The 17,083-nt window shown below is 40.7% G+C and overlaps 1 protein-coding gene across 7 annotated transcripts in view; it reads left to right on the plus strand.

Moving 5' to 3' along the window:
- CDH20 (cadherin 20) overlaps positions 1 to 17,083 on the plus strand; it is a 110,443-nt gene that overhangs the window by 6,525 nt on the left and 86,835 nt on the right. The window contains exon 1 of one of the 7 annotated variants that reach the window (XM_072329142.1): positions 1,292 to 1,393. The exons of the other annotated variants lie outside the window; for them this stretch is intronic. The gene's annotated coding sequence lies outside the window, so the exon portion shown is untranslated. Of the gene's footprint in view, positions 1 to 1,291; positions 1,394 to 17,083 lie in introns of those variants that run through there. 7 annotated transcript variants of the gene reach the window in all.

Here is a 17,083-nt window from a genome sequence, read left to right on the forward strand (position 1 = left end):
ATGGAGCGCCTTCTGTGTATTTAGCCCATTGCTGAAATTAGTCTGTCCTTTAATTTTAAGATACTCTTGAAAAGGAGAGAGGTGAATTAACAGGTGAAGTTTCACAGTGAGAATTAGGAGACCAACTTCTGGAAAAAAGAAAAAGAAGGAAAAAAAAAAAAAAAAAAAAAAAAGGCATTTCCAAAATGGTTTAGAAGTGTTTCCCAGCTGAAAATCCGAACTTATGTCCTCCAGTCCAAATGCTATGTGGAGGTCATTAACCATTCAAGTACATATTACTTCTTGCTTGAGTTGAAGGTCTTGCTTCACAGGGAAAACACTTCACGTGTTTAAGTGACAAAGAAGTATAAGAGAAATCAGCATGCCTTCTCAAGGGTGTATGAAACTACTTAGGGCAGAGATATGCCTTCCAAGGAAGGAGATTTGGGGAAGAGTATGGATCAGTGGTTTGTGTCTGTTTGAGGGGTTTTTCACCACTGTATGTGTCTACCACTACCATATCTCTTGAGAGGATCCATTACACTTATCTGTTTGGTTTGTGTTTCCCATTCGGACTTGCTGTACTCCTGTGTCTCCTTCAGGAAGTAATATGGAGATGCGCAGACTCCATGCAAGCAATTAGGGGTGCCAGCTCTTCATGAGCATCAGTCTCTAAGGCAAGGGAGAACAAACACAAGCTGTTAAATTTATTCTGATGGGAAGCCTGCTCCCAAGCACCCTATTTAAGGGCACCCCATGAGCAGGTAGGGTAGATCTTGTCAAGTGAATAGAAAGCATCTTTAATAGTGACAACAGGAAGAGCTACCAGACTCTTGGGAAGTCATCGGTGAAATACTGACCCAGACCAGTGCCTGTGGATCACAGTCTTGCACACGTTCCATCCCATCAGCCCTCCTTGGGTGGAAGAGCCAGATGCAGCAGACAAATTGCCCTGGTAGAACATGCTGAATGCCAGGCAGCTGTAGCAGAGGAGGCGCATAGGCACAGTGCTGTAAGGAGAAGCTGAAATCAGCCTTCAAGCAGATAACAAGAGAAGATCTGTCAAAGCAGCCTTTAAGAGTACAGAGAGCACATTGAGAGAAAACGATGATAATAGCAACAAAACCTTGCAGAAACTGAACAGAGGAAGAAGCTGCAGGAAAGCAAGAAAGCAGAAGATTTGAATAGTGAGGCAGAAAGAAAGAAATGGCAAATGTCTTAATAAAATAACAGACAGTAAGGGACAGATTGGATCAGTGACAGGTATGGAATTTGGCAGTGACTTGGAGAAGAACTAATACAAAAGGAAGACAAATAACTTGCAGGCTTGTGGACAAGCATGGCAGAAAGCAGAGCAGTTTGTGGTAATTAAGACAGGCAGAACTGCACCTAGATCTCACAAGAAGCTTCTGAGGTGAGTACTTGATATTGGAGGGGTTTTATAAGAAAATCAGGTTCCTTGTTTTGTGCATGAAATTTCAGGTAGTTCATCAGTAAGCCAAGAGAAAGGCATCTGTTGCCAGAGTGTTGTAGATACTAGAGTTGTATACATTAGAAATGGAACAATTGTATAGAAGTTCTGTACTGACTCATGGCTAAGCTCTTCCTGGTATTCTAGACTTTTGGAGGGTTAATTCTCATTAGGGGTGTTCAGGGGCACTGCTGTGGGCACGGTGGAACTGCATTCTATTACGTATGCTATGATTGAGGTATGGTATTTGTAATGACTCATGTATGTACATGGTACGTCTCAACATGAAAGATGTTAGACTCAGATTGGTAGAGGAGCTAATGATCAAAAGAGCCCAGCAAACCCACTCAACCAGCAACTCAGTTGACTGTCTATCTTTTTCTTGCCCGTCTGCCTGATATTGATCTTTAAGTGCCATCTTGCGTTTTGTCAGGCTGCTCTGTGGCAGTGGAAGGAGATTCCATTGAAATTCATTTATGTCATGATGACTACTAAACACTTGCCTATTAGTGAGATAATGAATGAACCATGGTTCTCAGCAGCGATACCCTGCAAAACTATTAACTTCCCCACTAACAAATCCGTATCTCCACAACGTTTGCTTTCTACCTCTGGGTTCTCCCAGAGAATTCACTCTTCACTGGAGAGGAGCTCCATTGTATTACCTCTGCGGTCTCTTACTGGGTTGCAGAGGTGTTTATACAGAATAACCATGCATAATGATGTGTGGCAGATAGGTATTTATTTTTTAACATGTATTCCACTCCTGAAAAATGCATTTTGAGTAAAATGTGTTTCTAGTTTTATTCCTTTAATTATGAGGTCCTTATTTTGCTGGAGCTTCAATAGTTACATCAAAAATAACTTAGAGAGTGTGCTACTTGTTTTCATGTGTCAGTTTAATAAAGCATTAGTGAAATGGTTCTAGATAACCATTTGAAATACTTTTTATCCCATTGATCTCATTCTTTGCTGTGATATAACTGCTTCAGTGTTAATATCTGCACAGTGGGCAAAATATGGTTTCCACAGGAGTGCATGATGAGTATTTTTGAAGCTACTATCGGGTCTGGACACTATATTCCCATTATTTTTAATGATCACTGAGCATCAAAATTCCTAAAGTAGCTACAGTTACTCACCAAATTGTCCTCAAAAAGTTGGTGGACCAAAACTGTTTTTATTCTGAGATAAATTACCTTCTTCCTCTCTCCAGAAGCTTACTAAGTTAATTATTGAAGAAGCAATTATCAAATGTCATAACATATTTGACTTGCTAGCTGTAAATATCCAGTCTATCACCTGTTATGTGCATTTATAATTTTCTTAGGTCCATTGGTCTTTCTTTTTAGGCTCCACAAGAAAGGGAACAAACCACTTCATTTCTGATATAAAATACCATCCCATGCAGGATAATTATTTCCTAGGAAGACCCCCCCGCATTGCAGGGCTTGAGAAGAGTAAGAAGAAAGTCTATCTTCCTATTTTCTCATATGTCAGTGATTGGTGTCATCTCTACCTGAAGAGATGGCTTTGGTTCTGTATGCTCACAGGCTATTCAGACACATGTCTGAAATCATTGCTTTGATGAACTTCTTTCTATGGTAATTTACTCATCAGGGTACCATTTTGCAATGTCAGACTGTTACTTGAAGAACATTTACATGACGTAGTGAAGTAGAATACAGATTAGAGTGATATTTTATACAGAGATTTTTCTTTACTCATTTGCTTTACTGCATATGTAGAGACCACTTGAAAAGCTTCCTCCTGCTGCATAATCCCACTGCCAGTCGTAACTTTAGAAATAGCCATCCCGTTCTCCTTCAGCAGGTTGGTAGCAATCTCTGTAAGGATAAGAAACAGAGCAGTGTAATGCTGCATAATCTACATGTTGAGCACTGAAAAGATCTCTCTGTCATCAATGAAAAAAGGCAGAAACTGTTTTTCTTGAAAGCTCAGTACTAGGTGAAAGTATTTAGAACACAGATAATATCAGAAAACTGCAGAGGAGGATACATTTGAAAGTTCTAGCCATATTGACCAATAAACAATTCATGGAAAGAGCGCAAACAAACCGTTAGAATATTTTAAGACTGTAGCTTCTGACAAGTATACTTTATTTATGACTTTGCAGAACAATCTTTTCCAGTACTGTTTATAGGATGTAGAAAAGAAAGAGAGGGGGAAGAGGGAGACCCAATGTTTTATGCTCTTGTACCTAGTCATGTGTGAGGTATTATGAACATCTGTAAGATAATCTCTATATTCCTACTTCACAAACCACTGGAACTAAAAGAAGCACAAAAATAGTGTGTTGAATGAGTAAAGAAACAAAGAAGAAGGAATAGTTCTGCCCTATCTGAAACTTGAATGATACCTATGCCAATAAATGAGAGCCTCAAGCAGAGGAAGCTGAGGCTGGAAAAGGAGACTGGGATGGAGTGGGAAAAGGGCCCAGCCTTAGCACAACTTCTGCCATTGCTAGACACGCTGTTAGCAAAAGTCAGTTCACTTCTGGTTGCATCATATATAAGGGCAGAAATGAGTTTGTTCTCAAGAGATTCTGAGCCAACAGGGATTCAGGTTACTTTTGGCTATACAGTGGATCTGGACACTACATGGGTTTTAGGTTTATGAGACTGGGCAGAAATAAAACTTTTATTAATAAAACTGTTACTAATAGCTATCATTTGTGTCTTAAAGGTGCCTGCAGGTGCTACATGTGATACAGACAGACTGCTGTGCTATACAAACATGTAGAAGGGCTTGTGATCCACATACCAGAATTGGGAGATGATAGTTCTGTTCTGCCAAACCTTAGATTTCAAAATCATCACGTTTGAGAAAGAAACCAGAGCCCTTAGAAAATGTTCAGACAAAAGAGCTGTCAGAGTATTTACATTTAGGAATGAATAGGTCAAGTTTTTGAACATGTTCTGGCCAGCACAATAAAAACACAAGGCAGAGAAATGAAAGAGCAGTCCCAGAAAACCACATGGGTCACCAGGGAGCAAAGGCAAGGGATGCTAACACTGGATTCAGGCCCTGGTTCCTACACCCATGCTACATCCATCTTCCTTGCGTGAACTGTTTCTGAGCCATGGGGCACAAGCCCTGTGGTGCAGGGGATGGCAGTGCTCTTTGCTTTGGAGACCCACCAGTAATGATGCTCTGTGTGCAAGGCCCTAAGGAGGCCGATGCAACCCCTGGAGGCCCTGGCACCATACTGTAGCCAAGGAGGGCTCCTTGTGTGGGGACACCTTCTTCCATCTGAACACCACTTCCTAGGGCAGCACTGCTTCCAACCCACTGCTGGAGAAAACACCGCTGGGGAAGAATGATACAGGAATGAACCCATCAGGAAGATTGTCACAATATCGTTAAGATTACTGGGAAGAGCATTCTTGCTTTAACAGAAACTTCAGCAGTGTTGGTTCACTGGATGAGTGTGCTTCTAACAAATCTGTCGAGCATGATAAATGGTACTCTCTTAATATTCTAATTTTACTGGATCTGATGAGCAGCTTTCGGAGTTCAGAGGCAGAAAAAGACTACTTGAAAGATGGTTCTTACAAGAAGCTAATTGCATGCAGGGCTTTCAGAAATAGTAGGTCAGTTCCTGTTCAGAAGTTGGGTGTCTGCACTTCTTAGTGGCAACAAAATTAATTCTTCTGGACTTGGGGGGGAAAAAAAAGGAGTACTTTGATTTTCACTGGTTAATGTACTGTTGTGTCTTACTTCAAATAACATTTTTAAGTTTTAAGCCATTCCACAAAGGAGGGGATATCGTTTCAAAGACGAAGGTTTGGTATAAAATAATTCCAGCAAAATTGATTGTATTATACTCACTATGTTTATATGGCTTTTGTAAAATACTGCTCTTTTAATGCTAATATTTCAGCAGTACGAATGAAATATTGCAGCTGAATTCTCTTCTGGACACATACATAAAAATACCATTTACACCAGTACAGCAGTGAAGGCAATTTGATTTAAGTGGGTTCAGATCCAGCCCCACAGGCCAAATTCTAGTTTTAATTACACCCTATCTATCTTAAAGATCCAGGATTTACTATCTCAGGACAGACTGGTGGTCTAATAGCTCTGGCGTCTTGTCTGGAAAAATGACCCATGTCAGATATTTCAAAGAAAGATGTAAAAGATCTTTACAACACAGCAGTATCTATGTTATTTGGCTTTAATACACTGGGTTTCATGGGATTGGTTACCCTGGTGAAATCAGAATTAATTTCACCAAAGGAGGGTCTTTAATAAGCAACTCATTTCTACTGGCTTGATGACTTCTGTTGTTATTTTTTTAATTAGCTTACTGTTATTGCTGTGTTACAGCGATGACCCCCCCCCCCCCCCCAGCTTGGAGGTTCCATCCATCAGAGCAGATCTTGCAGAGATTCCTGAGGAGGTTTCTACCTTTCTAGAGGGGTTACGGGAAGGTGTTTATACCCGATGTGCTTCTTGATGTCCAGGTTTAAAATAATTTTTGAAACCAACGTTATTGTGAGAAGTACGGTACACAGGGTTGCTTGTAGACAGTACTTTAAAAATCTGCTGTTTTGAAGAAAGATTAATCTGAAAAGATTTTCAAAGGCGTTCTTTAGCTAGACATCACACTGAGTCACTAGCTTGATAATAGTGTTCATACCAGGTATTCTGTCTTGATAGTCCCACTCAAACGATTCAAAAAACAAGCTATAATAAACAGCTTGGTTTGATCACAGAAGTGTCAAATCAAGTACTTTCCTGTTGGAAAAGGAGATTCATTAAATTGGAAAAGATTCTTAGTGAAAATTGACCTTCTGGCAAATTGTTCTGCAAAGGAAAATGTGGCTGACATATATTTTGTATTTGGGATGGGATTTTGCATCGGTGTTAAGCATCTTGAGGGTGAGATTGTCATGGTTGGTGGGGCACTAAGCATGGCTGGGGAGATGGATCCATGGGTTAGACAGAGACAAGTGAACCAAGAACATCGTCTCCCAGACACATCCCTTTAGATGGCACCAAGGAGTGATGCCACCACAACCCTCCTGCCCCTGGCACTCAACATTTTATTTCAGAAACTTCACAATGACTCATTTCACAGCAATTAAATGTTTGCTTCTTAAAACTGATTTGTTTTTAATGTTTATAGGAGGAGAGATTGCATTATTTTTGCATTTTATTGTGACTTGGGAAAAATACCAAATACCATAACTTCTTGTGAGACAAAAATACTGTTTTTCAATCTGATATAAAAATTGTATGGCCATAGTAAATATCTGTAATTTTTTTGTAATAGAAAAAAAATAATATATGCTGCTACATTTCTCTTCAAATGGTCCTTGACTAACTTAGACTTTACTGTGATAGTGAGGCTGCAGCTATCACTGTGTGTGCACGCATACAACTGGAGAGATCCTTGTCATCTGAACCCATGGATTCTCCTTGCGATGCACAAGACTGTCTCCAATATTAAACCCCTCCAATATTAGCATCTTATAAAAGGGAACTCTGGGAAATGTGTAAATTTAACATATAATAGAAAAGAGATTGAAGTAGCCCTCTGTAGAGGCTACTTTGTGATTGCACAAAGATTGGAGGGCTTCAGAATCAGCCCTTCCCAAGAGATATGCTCTTCCAGTGGGGTTAGGAGCCAGAAATTCCCAGCATTTCTTAGCTTCAGGACAGCAGAAGTGAGGATCTCCCATGAAAGAGGTCCTGTCTTTTTTGTTCACTGAAGTCTCATGTAACTAATCCATTAGTGCTATTTTTCTTTTTCTGTTGCTGATGTGAATTAAATCCTTACGTTGCAGTTCTGCCATATAACCATCTTCTTTTCATAGCCTTCTGTTTTTCTGTTTCCTTGTCTTACTTGATTATAGCCATAAAGTGGGCTTGCTATTATGCATGCTTTAGCATGAGATCATCCGTAGCATTCAACTGCAGAAGTAATGCTTCATGCAACCTGTGGAGAGAAAAAGACACAAGGTAGCAAAATGGCATTGGATTTGCTGTCCTTTGTATACTTCTTTCCTGATCTTTACTGGAGACATACAGTACGCTTTGAGTGTTTCCTGAGGGTTCTTGCCCCTCTGTCAACACATTTGTCCACTTATATGGTTCAAAACTTACATTGATTCTGTCTTGTCATTGTTTGGACGTAACCTATAGATGATACAACATTAATCAGGAAAAAAAAAAAAAATACAACTCAATGGAGTAGGCTTTACTGTGTATCGTGCCAGCATGTAACATAACAGAACAACAGGCACGTGATTTTGTGGGAGGGAGATGTGCTCAAAGTGGAGCTAGAAATAATTTTGCACATGAAAAGATGTGATTCCAGTGCATTATCATCTCTAGCTCCCTGTGACGACTTGTTTAGTTTGCACATTTCTAGCAACCATGATGAGGCTACAGTTTTTGTAAAGCCACCCCGAGACCTTGGCATTAATGCCCTCAGAAATAACGGCCATCGCAGACCTCACCTTCTCCTTGACAAGCAAAGCGCTGCTTTTTTATTTGCCTAACATTTGGCAGCATGTAGATTTAAAACAACAGAGTCCAGCCAAAACAAAACACCACACTGCATACCCAGTCCATCTTGTAAAGAGGATGAGAGGGACAATGCACCCCACATGGCAGATGTTGGTTGTTTAATCATCTGCAGGATGACTCTCAGATGCTACAGTGATGTATGACCCCATGGGGAACAGAGCAAAACAACCTCCATGCCCCCCAGCAGTGTGAGAAAAGGGGCCCATCTGAGTGTGGAAATGGGAAACCTGAAAATGCAACTAGGAGAGAATGCCTTGGTGATCCTACAGTGTACACATGTCCCTGTGCTCCCAATTGCATGGAAGAGCGATTAAAAGTGCCTTACTGGGTACAGATTCCATCCCTGTATGTGTGTGAGCATCACCCAAAGCATCCCAAGCAGTGTAAAACGCAGAAGTTCAAAGCTCTAGGATTCCTCTTCATTGCTTTTCTAGGTGCTCCCTCTGATCTTGGCTTTTCATCCCTGGCTTTATTTTGAAAAATATCTCTCCTGTTTCTTCACGTGTCAGGTTGAAGGCAGATTCCCTGTCATGATATTGAATGTCCATCCGCCTTGCTTTGCACATAGTTTACGTCTTCCTAGTCCGTCATGAAACTGAGACTTGAAGGAAAAGCCTTTCTCTTTAGCTGTCATGTCTAGTTGTGGCAGCAAACTGGTGTTTCATTGTAAAAGATGTTAATTTCAATCTGAGCTGTGGCTGTGCTGAGAGAAGCATAAAAGGAATTCTTGATTATCTGTATCAGTACCGTTGTCCCTGGGGACAGGCTCTGAATCTTCAGATCACATATGGCAAGAGTGCTGTGATAAAATATGCATCAATAAAACTTTGCAATTTATGATAATAAAGGAGTGGAAAGTTTTATACACTGTGATAATTATTCCTGACTGGTATTTTTTCCTCCCTTTCATTCTTCTGTACTACTCTGTTTTTAAGCCTTTTTCTGCTTGTTGTAGTACTGACTGCACCGTTGCAACTGTGGGTTCAAAACAAACAGGGGAGCTCTCCTCCTTCCTGGGTCCCTGACCTCCATTAGGCATCAGTCTGCTTGCAGGGCAGGAGGAATTTGCCCTCTCCAGGAAGGACCCGCAGTTCTACTCTGCACTCTTCTCATTCTGTAGTGGATGCAGGCACACGACATCTAGCATGAATTTCCAAGTAGCTTCTGAAAAGGATCAAATTATATTCCTCTGATCTTCTTTGCATATCTCATTACTGTAATCAATGAGAGATGCATACATTTGCATGAAGGTAGGCTTTATCCCATATTGCATGTCACCTGCATTGTTTTAAATGTATTTCATTTAAATGATGTTTTTAATCTTTTGAAGTAGGAAAAATAATGATGTGTTTACAGTCCTGGGAAGTAAACACTGGTCTATTAAATACCTCCAATATATTATCTGTGACCTTATTTTTTTTCCACAGCTGACAGTATTTTTGGTGGCCGCGGTATGAGAGACCTTGTCTTCAGCTTTGGCATACTTGATAGCAATTAATCATTTACCTTGCAACATGTCGCTCCACAGTGCAAACTGTTTGCATGCCTGGATTCTGACTGACTTCAAAGGGACTTCCACGTGTCGTGTTTACAGGCAACGCTCCTCTACTCAACACCCTCTCTGACATGTTTGCACAGCACCCAGCACAGTGGGACCTCCAGTTTGCTGGGACATCTAAGTGCTACTGTAACAGTCATTAGTACTGCCAGTCTTGTGCTTTCCCCTTTTGTTGTACCTTTCTCAGTAGTTTTCTTCAGCTGGCCTAACAGCAACAAATCACTTGTTTTTATCCTTTTTAAGGCTTTCTTTTCTCCACAATTAAGGATGAGCAGGGAAGCTACTTATGGGAAACAGTTTAGCTATCAAGAATGTGTTCGTTACTGACGCTTACTTGACTAAATTGTGTGCTCCGGTGCGATGGTGGCAAAGTACTTATCTTGAAGCACATGCTTATTTCCTATCGACTTCAATAGCACTTAATCACCTGCCTGAGGTTCAGCACGTGCTGAAGGGTTGTGCACACTGGGTTCCAGAAATCCATACTGATTCAGTCCTTCCCATTCAGCCTTTTTTCAAGCTTCTGCAGGTGCTTGAATTTCATCAAAGACAATGAGACTTAGATGTTTCGCATAAGTGCTTACGTGGACTTCCATGTCTTTAAAGTTTTGCTGAATCTAGACTTGCCTGATTAAAAGGTGCTCAAATGTTCAGCCGAAAGATCAGATCGCTTGTAGTATAGTAAGGCTACTTGCAGGTACTTTCTCATGCAGCTGAAGCACAAAAGACAAAATGTAATACTATCAGTTCTACTTTAAGGAGTGATGAGAGATTAAGGGTACCAAAATAATCATTTCTAATTATATAAATGGAAGGAGGAGGAGGTTAGTAATGAAAAGAAAGGATCTTGGGGGTTTTTTTTCTGCCTCTGTATTTGTGTGAATTAATAGGAACTGGAAGACTATTAGAAAGTTGATTGAATTTTGTTTCTTAACTTTGCTCTTTTTCATTAGGGTGATCCTAAAAGCAGGTGGCTTTCAATTAGTTTTGTTGACAGTGCTGGCTAATGTTGTAATGATCCTTGGGAGAGGGAAAGAAACGAGATTTATTGCGGAAGGGATAAGCTAGGCCAGGCAAAGAGACAGAGTACATAACCACTAATTAACTCATGTAGTCATTAAAGAGAAAAAAGAAAAGAAAAAAGGAGAAAGGAAAAACAACAGGCAACCTGAGAGAGGACTGTAAAGCATTTCTTCACTGCAGATCAGACCCCTGAGCTTTCGTTACACTGTGCATATCATATTAGATGGTATATGTGCGCCAATTGCATATAAATCACATTCTCCCAATCTTGCAAGTCCTTGTCACAGAGCATATTTAATTTAACATGGTAATATTTATTTTCTAAAGTTGTAAGTAGGCCAAAACATATCCAGTAAAATGAGCGTTCTGCCACAGCACGCTGCCTGACCTACGCTCCAGCAGAAAATTAACCCTAATTCATCTTCACGGTGACCCTATGCCAAATAACCATTTCAGATGCTCCATTCCTGCCCTTCGCTGACTTTGCTGAAGCAATTTTGCCTAATTCAGTTTGGATTTTTAATTACATCTATTCCATTCATTTGTTTCCACTTAAAACCATCGTGTTGTGCTTGGGCGACTTGTAAGCAAGCTTTGCTTGGTCTTAGTATCCTTTAGGGACAGACTCAAGCCAGAATGCGCATATGTTTGCTGAAACCATGTCAAATGGGAACGCTAATTCACATTTGAACCAGAAGGCTTTGTTTTCTGACACAAAGGGTCAAAGTCTGTGTGCTTATTGCCATTTGTCCCTTCCCTCCCCTGCCCTCAATCTCATCAGGATTATTTTAAATTCACATTATGGATGAGCATTTGTGCGCATAGTTGCAACTCACTGGAAAACAGAGGCCCTTTATTCTTCAAAGCACCTCTCCAAATGATGTGTTTGGGGCATCCCTCACAACCATCAGCACTTCTGTAGGGCTGATAGGGATTTTAGCCAGTCTGCAGACAAAGTCTGTTTTCAGATAGCAGGTAGAGAGACTGTGAGAGACATTACTGTCCAATTTTGTTATTCTTGATAACAATTAATAGGAATTTATTAAGACTGTATTATTTATTGCATCTGTTATTCGACTTACTAATGCTGTATTTTTTTCATTATAGCACAATATAGCTGGTTCTTCTGCTCTTCCCAAGTTTAACAGAGATTGTATCTGAATTCCATAGTGCTTTCTGCAGTTGTTAGAACTGGGCATATTTGGAGAGCAGTAAGGATGTGAAGTGGGAAGGCTGCAGAAAGGACACTGAGATAAGGCAGTCTGTGTCTTCTCACTGATCTCCTGCCAGGCATAGATCAAAATGTTTCATGACAAAGACTATCAAATTTCATTTATCTCTTGAATTCAAATTAGTCCTAAGAAGTTAAGGTATGGGAGGAAAAGGTGAAATGTATTTAAATTAATTTACCTTCTTTTTTTCCCAAAAAACTGTATTTATCAAATTCAGGTGACTTCTGGTTTTGATATTACACGGGTAGAGCTCAACTGTCATTTCTTAGCTGTAATACAATTCTGCTTGTGAACAAAACTTGGCCCATATGAGAACATATGGGAGAAGCAGAAGGTTAACGTTGGAGGGAAAGCACCTCTACAGGTGGCATTGTATTTAACTCTGCTGTGCATGTGCGTTGCATCCTGGCAGGGGACAGGAGCAGGGTCCCCCCTCTCAGAGCCACCTGGGGGCTGCTCCCAGAAGCAGTGAGGACAGGGCAAGGTCAAGGGCTGTGCCTCCGGCCCCTGTGGAGCCTGGGCAAAGTGTTCCACGGGCAGCAGGTGGAAGTTGACTGTCTGCAGCTTGTTCTCACCCCAGCACCATCCCAGCTCCTGGCTCTGGCATCTGGCAGTGGAGAGGGAGCCATGCTGTGGCCTGCTTTGCCTAGCGTCATAGCCTGATCAACTTTGCCTCACCACCAGCTGCCAGCTCCCTCTCCTCATCCAGGGTGCTACTAAAGGGATGGTGGGTCCTGGCTCACCATGGGGCTTTGGCACCTGTGCTGCAGTATTTGTGGCAGGAGCTAGGTGTCTGTGCAAGGCACATCCCTGTACCCATCTCCTCCATACATCTCACCATTCTCTGAAACTGTGCCAGCCTTACCCTGAGCATTCTAGCCTAAGGAAGGCAACAAGTACTGAAGAGAGAACGAATACAAAGAGAGTCACATACCAGGGATGTTGAGCGAACTAATGGTGCAAGTGTGCATCGGGCTGTGAGCTGTGTGAAAGTCAGGAAATTAGGGGAGAGCGAGGATCAAGTCAGGGCAAAGAGCTGGATCCATGCTGCTCCCCTCAGCACGGCCCTGTGCCTCTGGCCAAGGTGCAGGAATATGGATAACTGCATAAGTAGATGTGAAATTACAGGAGCCACCACAATCAAAATGTGCTTACCTTGGAGAAGATTCGAAGCTTTTGTGCAGCTTTACTAAATACAATTTGCAGAAACAGTGCAATGTTTTAAAATAATTGATGCTCACGCAATCACAAGCTATGATTTATCCTTAAGCATTCTCGTTCAATCAGGCTGCTTTGTGACTGACTGAAATATCCCCATATTGTTGCTACAAGTGTTTCTGTTAGCCTGGGTGAGAAATTCACAAAAATTCTTGTATTTTTTGCTGGTTTGTTTGTTTTATTTTATTTTTATCTCGACTATCCATCTTTCTAGCAGAAAGTTATTCTAATGTACACAGTGCTGGATTACTAATGCCTGCCCTAATGCTTTAATGCTTTTTTTGAGCACACAGTCTGTATTCATTCTTAGCTATGCATGCATCTTCTGGTCACATTAGATGATCTATTTTTCTTTCCTTTTTTTCTTCACGCTGAAGATAAAGTGAAAAGAAAACTGTGAGCATCCTGTGTATTTCATTGCGGTTCTTAATGACTGTACTTGTATTACTTTGCTAGAAAAAAAAAGAAAAAAGTGGTAGTACTAATTGTAAAAAGCTGTCTGGCTGCAGCATACAGGATGAAAAGTGTTATGCATTACGGCATTCGATTCTATTACACTGCTTGGTTGCAAAATTATATACTAAGTACATTAGTTTAGAATTAGAGCAGAATGTAAGTACCTAAATATTGAACGAGTTCTCACCCTATTTACTTCTTGTGACAAAGAAGTGGAGTTTTTTTACAAGCATCCATTAGATGTACTCTGCTGTAAAACTTCTGAGTTCTTAAGATGGAGGTAATTTTATGAGGTGTCATGTCATCAAGCACTGCAGGCGGTCTGCACACAAGGCATCACTGAGGACACACAGTCCAGCCTCCTCCTATTGGAAGGCGCTTATTGCAACTTTAATTGTGTAAGCAACGTTTCTAAGAGAAGATAGTAACTGTTGTAGGACCAGATGTTATAGCTGAACACACATTTGGACCCATAACTTTTATACATCTGCACCAGCCTATCTAATGAAGGATATTAGTTCCGCTCACAAGACTTGTTGCATGACACCCGTGCTACTCTCTCTTACTATACACTGCACTCTTCTGACAAGTTCCTGCAATAACACTGAAATCCTTCTGTGGGGACCTGGTATACATGTCAGAGTTGGGACAGGAAGATAAGACAGGTCTGCAGAAGATAACAATAAGGAGGGTTTTTTAAGTGACGTGGTTTATTTTCTCTTCCAAGATCAGTTGCAGGGTTTGAATGAAGAGTGTTCAAAATGAAGTTTTTCTAGGATAGCAATTCCACCTTGTGCTACTAATAATGGCCGGTCGTGGATCGTTGATTTCACTTAAGCAAAAAAGGACCTCTGAAATGTGTTCAGCTTTGCCTCAAGTGTTCGGGGGTATTTATTCCCAACTTACTGAGTGCATCTCATAAAGATGGATGCTAGTAAAACCAGTTACGTTGTGGAAGTGACTGGTAGACTGCAAGGCAATATATATTTTTTCAACTGGTTAAATGAGATAGCTAGATACCCTGACCTGTACATTGTATCAGCACAGGTAACCTATTGCAGTTCAGACTAATGGGTGATTCTTGCCTCAGAAAGGTAGCAGCGGGAACCGTAGGATCATTTGTGCTTCTTCTTCTCAGTGTCCTTAGCAAGAGAATGCCTTGAAGACATTGTGAGGAAGGACCATTACAGTGGAAGTGCAGAGAAGTCTCTTTTAACGGCAGACTTCAGTCATTGCCACTGACAGTCTCTGAACATGAAATGTTTGCTAATAAAGGTTGGACTGAAAATTATCAAACATATCTTAAGCATCAGGTCTGAATTCAGCTCCGCTGAGTTTGATGGGAATTTCAGCAATGAATTCCTTTGAAATATTATGCCCACTAATATAGGAAAGAGTAGACGATATCAGTGCATACTGTTTTCCAGGTAGAAAATTAGCTACCCTACATCCTGTGCTCCTATTATTTATTATTAAGGGCCGACTCTCAAGGGGTGCTGGTACAGAAACATACAGGAAGAAAAACCCTTTAGCAGAGAGCTTTAAACTGGCCAGTGACAGGCCCCTGTGGAAAGCTTTTTCAAAGAATTAACAACTTCCTACCGTTTTTGACCTGTCCAGAAAATAGTCCTAGATCCTCTTGTCAGCTTCCATATGCCACAGAAGCAGGTGTGGTGCATTCTTCCTCCCAAAAGCTTTGTATCCCAAATGTAGAGTAGTCCTATTTTTTACAGTACAAGAATAAGATTTATTTAAAATGCTATTAGATTATTGTGTTTTCTTTTTCTTTTTTAATTAAGACTTAAGAACTGTTTGTAAGAGATGCTGGGGATAAATTTAAATAATACTGCTTTTGAATTGCTGCAGGGGTCACCGTCTTGTTCGTGTATCATCACTTAGTTCTCCCTTGCAGTGCTTTATTACTGTTGTCATTAAATTCAGCAAACACGTAGACTGGTGTGGTGCTGGAATAAAAAAATATAAAAGCATTGGTAATGTTCCTATGAGCTGAGAGCCTGAGTGGATTCTGTATTCAGAAAAAGTATATGGGAAAGAGAAGAGTTAGGACAGCAACATCTCATGGTAATGATATTGTAATACTGGTAATGTACTCCATAGTAACATAATGTATTTTTTTTCCTTGAAGACAGGCACCTGAGGATAAATAGAATATGTTTAGATGCCTGTTAGGCTCAGTGTTATTAGATGCCAATGAGCAACTGGAAGTGAGCCCGCAGGAGTTATTTGACTGTAAACTCGAGTCTGCCCTAGAAAGACATTTCTTGTGTGAGCCATGGAGACGGCTGTGGGGGACCAGATTATGTGTGGTCCCAGGCTAACAGGGAAATATGAGCTGTGCACATGCAGAAAATGGGAAGTTAATAGGAAGACAGAACATTTTAGAATCTTTTAAGGCATGGGAAGATTCTTGATCACATCGTGCCTTGAGCATTGGCACTTTTGCATAGTGAAATATGTTAACTGAGACCAGGATATTTGATTCGGGGGCTAAAATGAACACCCTACGTTACAGATAGGTTTTAAAGAAAAATGGAAGATGTGGCTACTTGTCCTGATCACAAAAAGCAGCCTTTTAAATTCTGCTTCTTGCTGCAGAATTAATGGGCATGCACATATCTTGCTAGAATACTTTGAACTATATTGAAAGACAGATGTTTTATTAATCTAATTTTCGTTAGATGACTTTGAACAAAGTTGTAAAGGAAATACTGAAATATTTTTAATGAGATTATAATAATTTACCTAAGTAATATTAGTAAAGCAATAGATAATGGTGACAAATTACCATGGAATCTTTAGGTAGTAGAGATGAGGCTCACAAGAATACTGAATGAAGTCTCTAGGGACCACACAGGTAAAATAAATTCCTAACTTGCAGATGCTGAGAAGTATCCCATGGAGAGATGTGAGAGCTCTGGGACTTCTGTCATATAATTTCCCAGTAAGAAGTAAGCAGAGAAACAGTGAGTGCCACGAAATTTAAGAACCAGTTGCTGCAGGAGCAAAGCAGCTAAAAAAGCCTGGTGTCCTCAGATTTGTTTTCTACACTCATGGATGCCTGTTCTTCTACAGTACCCCTGTTACCTCTATTTTGGCTCCTATAGTCAGGGTCAGCCCCACAACATCTCCTTTTTGCCTCCATGTCCCCATGAGCTTCCAGACAAAACCAGACCCTTTCAAGGCCCCCAGAGATGCAGTCTATGACAAGGTCCAAGCCACTCATGTGCTAGACTGCTGGCCAAGGATCAAAGCATAACTAACTGGGGAGAACTACCTACAGATTTTCTCTCCATGGGACATCCATTCGAGTTTCTCTTCTCTTAGTTGTATTTTTACATTATATGTGCAGGACCCTCATAATTTCCAGTTCTGTCAGCTCTGAAATAAGCCAGCTGAAACTGGCTGAAATAGCAGAAATTGAAATAAGCCCCCGGGTTTTAAACTAATTATGTGCACCCTGGAAGGACAGACATAAATACAGAGCCACGTCTTAAAGAACATGCTGTGAGTACATAAGCTCCCATGGCCTCAGCTTTGGAAAGCCCATAGAGACCCATCAGTCAG

The sequence above is a fragment of the Excalfactoria chinensis genome, chromosome 2 (genome assembly GCF_039878825.1).
Source record: "Excalfactoria chinensis isolate bCotChi1 chromosome 2, bCotChi1.hap2, whole genome shotgun sequence".
In the NCBI taxonomy this organism is placed as follows: Eukaryota; Metazoa; Chordata; class Aves; order Galliformes; family Phasianidae; genus Excalfactoria; species Excalfactoria chinensis.